We start from the raw sequence: 6000 nt of genomic DNA on the forward strand, positions 1-6000 counted from the left end.
GTGGTGTTGCCTCTGGATGAACAGGACCCCGATCAATCGAGCCGGTTGGGGCTGGATGAACAGGACCCCGTGGAGGGATGGATGAACAGGACGACCCCGTGGAGGGCTGGATGAACAGTAGACGGTGGAGGGCTGGATGAACAGTAGCCCTTGGAGGGGTGGTTGAACAGGAGCCTGTGGAGAGGGCTGGTTGAACAGTAGCCGGTGGAGTAGCGCGCGGTGGAGGCTGGATGAACAGGAGCCCGTGGATGAACAGTCGCAGTTGGAGGCTGGAGGAGGTCGACGGTGGATGAACAATAGGTGGAGGCTGGAGGAGGTCGACGGTGGATGAACAGTAGCCCGTGGAGGCTGGAGGGGGTCGACGGTGGAGATGAACAGTATCCCCTGGAGTCCCGTTTTGCGGTACGCCACACCCCTCCCGATGAACAGGACCCCCATTTTGACCATAGGGCTCCAACACAAGTCCGTTTCCTCCGTTTTGCGGTACGCCACACCCCTCCCGATCAAAGGACCCCGTTTCGACCGTAGGAGGTCCAACACAAGTCCGTTTCCTCGGTTTTGCGGTATGCCAGACCCCTCCCAATGAACAGGATCCCGTTTCGAACGTGGCCGGTTGAACACAAGGCCGTTTCCTCCGTTCTGTGGTACGCGAGGCCTCGTTTCCATCGGCTGTTCCGTCCAAGCCGGTTGGCTCCCACGCGTTCCGTTGCCTCCCGATGAACACGATGCATTCCGTTGCCTCCCCATGAACACGACAACGACGCAGTTTCTCCGTTCCGACCCAGCCATGTACACGAGCCCTGGTCGTACGTCTGCACGAGTAGGCGTTCGAGACCCCGCCCGTATGTACATACGTGGTCGTATTTTCTTTCTTGCGCACCGGCCGCTGTACGTATGTGTACATGCTACGTGCGTGCCTCTACTATGACACGTGTGCGCCTCTACATCAACCAGTATCTACATACATGTTCGCGACCAGAATGACAATGCTACGTACGCTTCGACCAGGTGGGTCCCGACTGTCAAGCACTTCCTTACATGCGAAGATGTAGCTGGTGGGTCACAGCAGTCAGGGGGCGAATCATTTTTTTTTGCCCGGACGCACTTCCTTGCGTGCGAAGATGTAGCTGGTGGGTCCCAGCAGTCAGGGGGGAAACATTTTTTCGCGAAATAGGGTGGCCCATCCTGTGGGTCCCCGCTGTCAGGTGGAGGAATAATTATTTTGCGCGTAATAAGGAGGCACTTCCTTGCGGGTTCCGTGGACCCAGCTGTCAGCCTCTCCACGTACAGTACTCTTCCGATGAAAGTTGGTCGTTGACCACATTGACCACGACATGCCGAGAGCACCACGGCGGTGGACGACGGGGAGACCTAGGAAGGGGACAACGCGGAGCCTGGGAAGACGCGACAGTGGATACCCACGCGGAGAGGAGTACGAGGGTTCACTGGTTCGGCTGCGGTGTGAGGCTGCCGTCGCCGCAGAATAACAAGGGGTGTGGGTGAGTGGAGGGATGGCCAGGCTAGCGGTGGGAGTAGTAGGGGGCGATGAGGCCTCCACGGCAGCATAGCCGGCCACGGGAGGCAGGAGCAGGCGGCACGACCGGCGCTGCTTTGGGCGGCTGGAGCAAGAAGACGAGAGGTTGTAGAAGCACGACGGCCGTTGGATGGACATCGTACGGTCACTGCAGCTAGAATCGTTTATATTGACTAAGTTGAAAAAGCCCTTGGTACGCGTCAACTTAGTAGGCCCACAGGTCAGCTTCCAAAACGGTGCGCCCCAAATGCCAGGGGGAGGTATCATTTTTTGGGCGGATGAAGCTAGAATATCCGAGATTGATGAAGAAGCACGGCATCCGTTGGATGGACATCGAACGGTCACTGCTGATAGAACCGTGTGTTGACTATAAGTTGACAAAGCCTTCCATACGCGTCAACTCTTTTTTTTTTGAGGGGACGCGTCAACTTAGTAAGGCCACAAGTGTGTGGCAGAGAACTTATAGCCCATTTGAGATTTGTAAGAATGTGCAACCAATTTTTGAATTCTAATGGAATTTACTACAGCCTATTTACAGTTTGTTAAAAGTACAGCCCATTTCAACCAACCGTTCAAAACAGAATTCAATAAAATTTCCCACATTTTGATGGGATCCGAAATATTTTTATCCAGGAATTTCTAGTCAGATTAAATACAACTAGTCATCAAACCCGTGCTCCTGCACGGGCTAGCAAATCTTTAATTAAAATTTACGACATATTTATGTTGATATTTTGATTGATTAATGTTAAACATTGTGTTTAGATATGTGGAAAATGATTGACTTAAATAGCTCCAGTTCATTTGTTTGTATTGTTGACACACATACACTTTTTGGACCGTCGACATGTCACAAATGTGTGATATTTATCCCGTGTCTGCCCAAGAACCTCAAATTTATATGAAATATGTAAAACATTAATTTCCAAAAGGTCATGTATGTGTTCTTCGGCTATAGTGTTGGAAATGCGACATTCAATGAATGTATGATGTGTTGTTCTTTTTTTCACGGAAATATAGAGTTTGGTCCTGTTTTTGTTATCGAGCATATATGTGGCCATAAACATTTTATACAATCTTTTACGTCTGATGATTTTTAATGATTTGAACCATTCACTACTACTTAGTACTTACATAAAATATAATTGCATTTTTCTAGAGAATATGCAAATATTCATTTTTTATTGGTGATAATGCACCATGTTCTATCAGAAAATATGTTATTATCAAGCCAGATATGTTACGTTAACAAAAATTGTTGTACAACAAAAAATGATATTGCTGTACTTCTTAGATTTTTCAGTTAGGTAAAGTGGGGATTATAGCTATTTTCTTTGGCAACACAAATATGCATATTGGTATATTGAATATATAATTGTGTGTGTGTGTGTGCGCGTGTGTGTGTCACATCTTTTTCATGGAAAATAGACATAAGGCTTACTTTTGTTACTTTGCGTGTTAGTATACCTTTTATTACCTTACGTAGTCTGCTGGAGGCTGAAATAGAAATTAGGTAGATCATGATAGAAAATGATTCTTACCGCATTCACTATCCATAAAAAACTATTAGAATAACTTGAGATTTTCCATCAAGTATTTGTAGTCGTCATCAATCCATGTGGCCTATGGGGAATCCACCAGGAATAAACGTCTGCTCCACATCCTGGTTTGGGTTTTGGCACGGTCAGATTTGAATACACGGGTTCGACATACGATCAGATGTGTTTTCTTTTCTTTGTTTCTTTCTTTTTTATATTACGGCAAGATGTGGAAATCAACTACATGAGTTTTTCCCCTTGGTTTCTAGTTTGTTGCAATTATGGGAAAGGAAAGAGAGGAGTCCATCTCATGTACAATTGGGGGAGCGAGCTTTATTTTATCTCCCGGCCATCAAGAGAGGAGTCCATCTCACATACAATTGGTGGAGCAGGCATTATTTCATCTGACGGCTATTAATTGATAATTAGCACTAGTAGAAAAAGAGGCTTCCATACGTCCCCATTAGTCCCTAAAATAATCGAACCACGACCAAAGGGGTCTTTAGTCGCGGTTCGGGAGGAGACCCGCGACCAACTATCTGGGCCCAGCGCGCTCGGTCGACAGCTGGCGGACGGGAGGGGCTTTAGTCCCGGTTGGCCTGGCCAACCGGGACTAACGGTCCTCAGGCTGGCCCGAAGGCCTTTAGTTGCGGTTGGCCAGGCCAACCAGGACTAAAGGCCCATCCCTATATATAGGACTCAGCTCACTTCACTTAGCCACAATTCAGAAGGGGGGTGGTGGATTAGCTTTTGGTTCCTCCTATGCACACAAGGTGTTCGATGAAATGCCCGAGAGCATGAAACAAACATGATATGAAGTGTCCGAGCCACACTTGAGCTTTCTCATTTATTTTTCCTCCGCGATCGCGGTTAGCAACTTGAACCTTTCATGTGTCATTGATAAAATATGCATGTGTGTAGTTCATTGTTTAATTTGTATTATTTCTAGCTAGTTAGTTTAACAAATGCATGATGGTTAATTATATACTTTATATAATAATAATGCAGATGAATCGGCAATGGATGTACGGTCCCCGACTCTCCGGCGAGTTCACTACGGGTTTGAAAGATTTCCTCGTAGTGGCAAATGCGAACAAGCAGCGAGGTTTTATTATCTGTCCATGTGCTGTCTGTAAGAATCAGAAGGGTTACTCCTCCTCAAGAGACGTTCACATGCACCTGCTTCGGCATGGTTTCATGCGAAGCTATAATTGTTGGACCAAGCATGGAGAAAGAGGGGTTAGAATGGAAGAAGATGACGAAGGGGATGATATCGATGACAACTATCATGATCATTTCGGTGATACTTTCATGGAGGATGATGCTGAAGGTGGGGAAGGGTTAGGTGAAGGTGAAGAAGAGGCACATGATGAGCCCGTTGATGATCTTGGTCGAACCATTGCTGATGCACGGAGACGCTGCGAAACTGACAAGGAGAGGGAGAATTTGGATCGCATGTTAGAGGATCACAAAAAGTCGTTGTACCCAGGATGCGATAATAGTCTGAAAAAGCTGGGCTGTACACTGGATTTGCTAAAATGGAAGGCACGGGAAGGTGTAGGTGACTCATGATTTGAAAATTTGCTGAAAATGTTGAAGAATATGTTTTCGAAGAATAACGAGTTGCCCGCCAGTACGTACGAAGCAAAGAAGGTTGTCTGCCCTCTAGGTTTAGAGGTTCTGAAGATACATGCATGCATTAACGACTGCATCCTCTACCGCGGTGAATACGAGAATTTGAATGAATGCCCACTGCATTGCGTTATAAGATTAGAGGCGATGACCCTGGTGACGATGTTGAGGGCGAGAAACCCAGGAAGAGGGTTCCCGCCAAGGTGATGTGGTATGCTCCTATAATACCACGGTTGAAACGTCTGTTTAGGAACAAAAAGCATGCCAAGTCGTTGCGATGGCACAAAGAGGACCGTAAGTCCGACGGGGAGTTGAGACACCCCGCTGATGGAACGCAATGTAGAAAGATCGACAGAGTGTTCAAAGATTTTGCAGCTGACGCAAGGAACATAAGATTTGGTCTAAGTATTGATGGCATGAATCCTTTTGGCGAGCAGAGCTCCAGCCATAGCACCCCGCCCGTGACTCTATGCATCTACAACCTTCCTCCTTGGTTGTGCATGAAGCGGCAGTTCATTATGATGCCAGTGCTCATCCAAGGTCCAAAGCAACCTGGGAACGACATCGATGTGTACCTAAGGCCATTAGTTGATGAACTTTTACAGTCGTGGGGCAGACCTGGTGTACGTGTCTGGGATGAGCACAAAGAAGAGGAATTTGACCTACGAGCGTTGCTTTTTGTAACCATCAACGATTGTCCTGCTCTCAGTAACCTTTCGAGACAGACAAATAAGGGATACAATGCATGCACGCACTGCTTACATGAGACTGAAAGTGTACGTTTGGGTAATTGTAAGAAGAACGTGTACCTAGGTCATCGTCGATTTCTTCCCCGAAATAATAACGTAAGAAAGAAAGGCAAGCATTTCAACGGCAAGGCAGATCACCGGCCGAAGCCTGCGGAACGTACTAGTGCTGAGATATTTGATATGGTCAAGGATTTGAAAGTCATCTTTGGAAAGGGTCCTGGCGGACATTCAGTTCCGCGGGGAGTTGACGGGCACGCACCCATGTGGAAGAACTAATCTATATTTTGGGAGATGGAATATTGGAAAGTCCTAGATGTCCGCTCCGCAATCGACGTGATGCATGTTACGAAGAATATTTGCGTGAACCTGCTAAGCTTCTTGGGCGTGTATGGGAAGACAAATGATACAAAGGAAGCACGGCCGGACCAGCAACTTTTGAAAGACCCAGATGACCGGCATCCGGAATGGTTTCAAGGTCGTGCCAGCTACGCTCTTACCAAAGAAGAGAAGGTCATTTTTTTGAATGCCTGAGCAGTATGAAGGTCCC

Source organism: Triticum aestivum, chromosome 5D, assembly GCF_018294505.1.
Source record: "Triticum aestivum cultivar Chinese Spring chromosome 5D, IWGSC CS RefSeq v2.1, whole genome shotgun sequence".
Classification (NCBI taxonomy): domain Eukaryota; kingdom Viridiplantae; phylum Streptophyta; class Magnoliopsida; order Poales; family Poaceae; genus Triticum; species Triticum aestivum.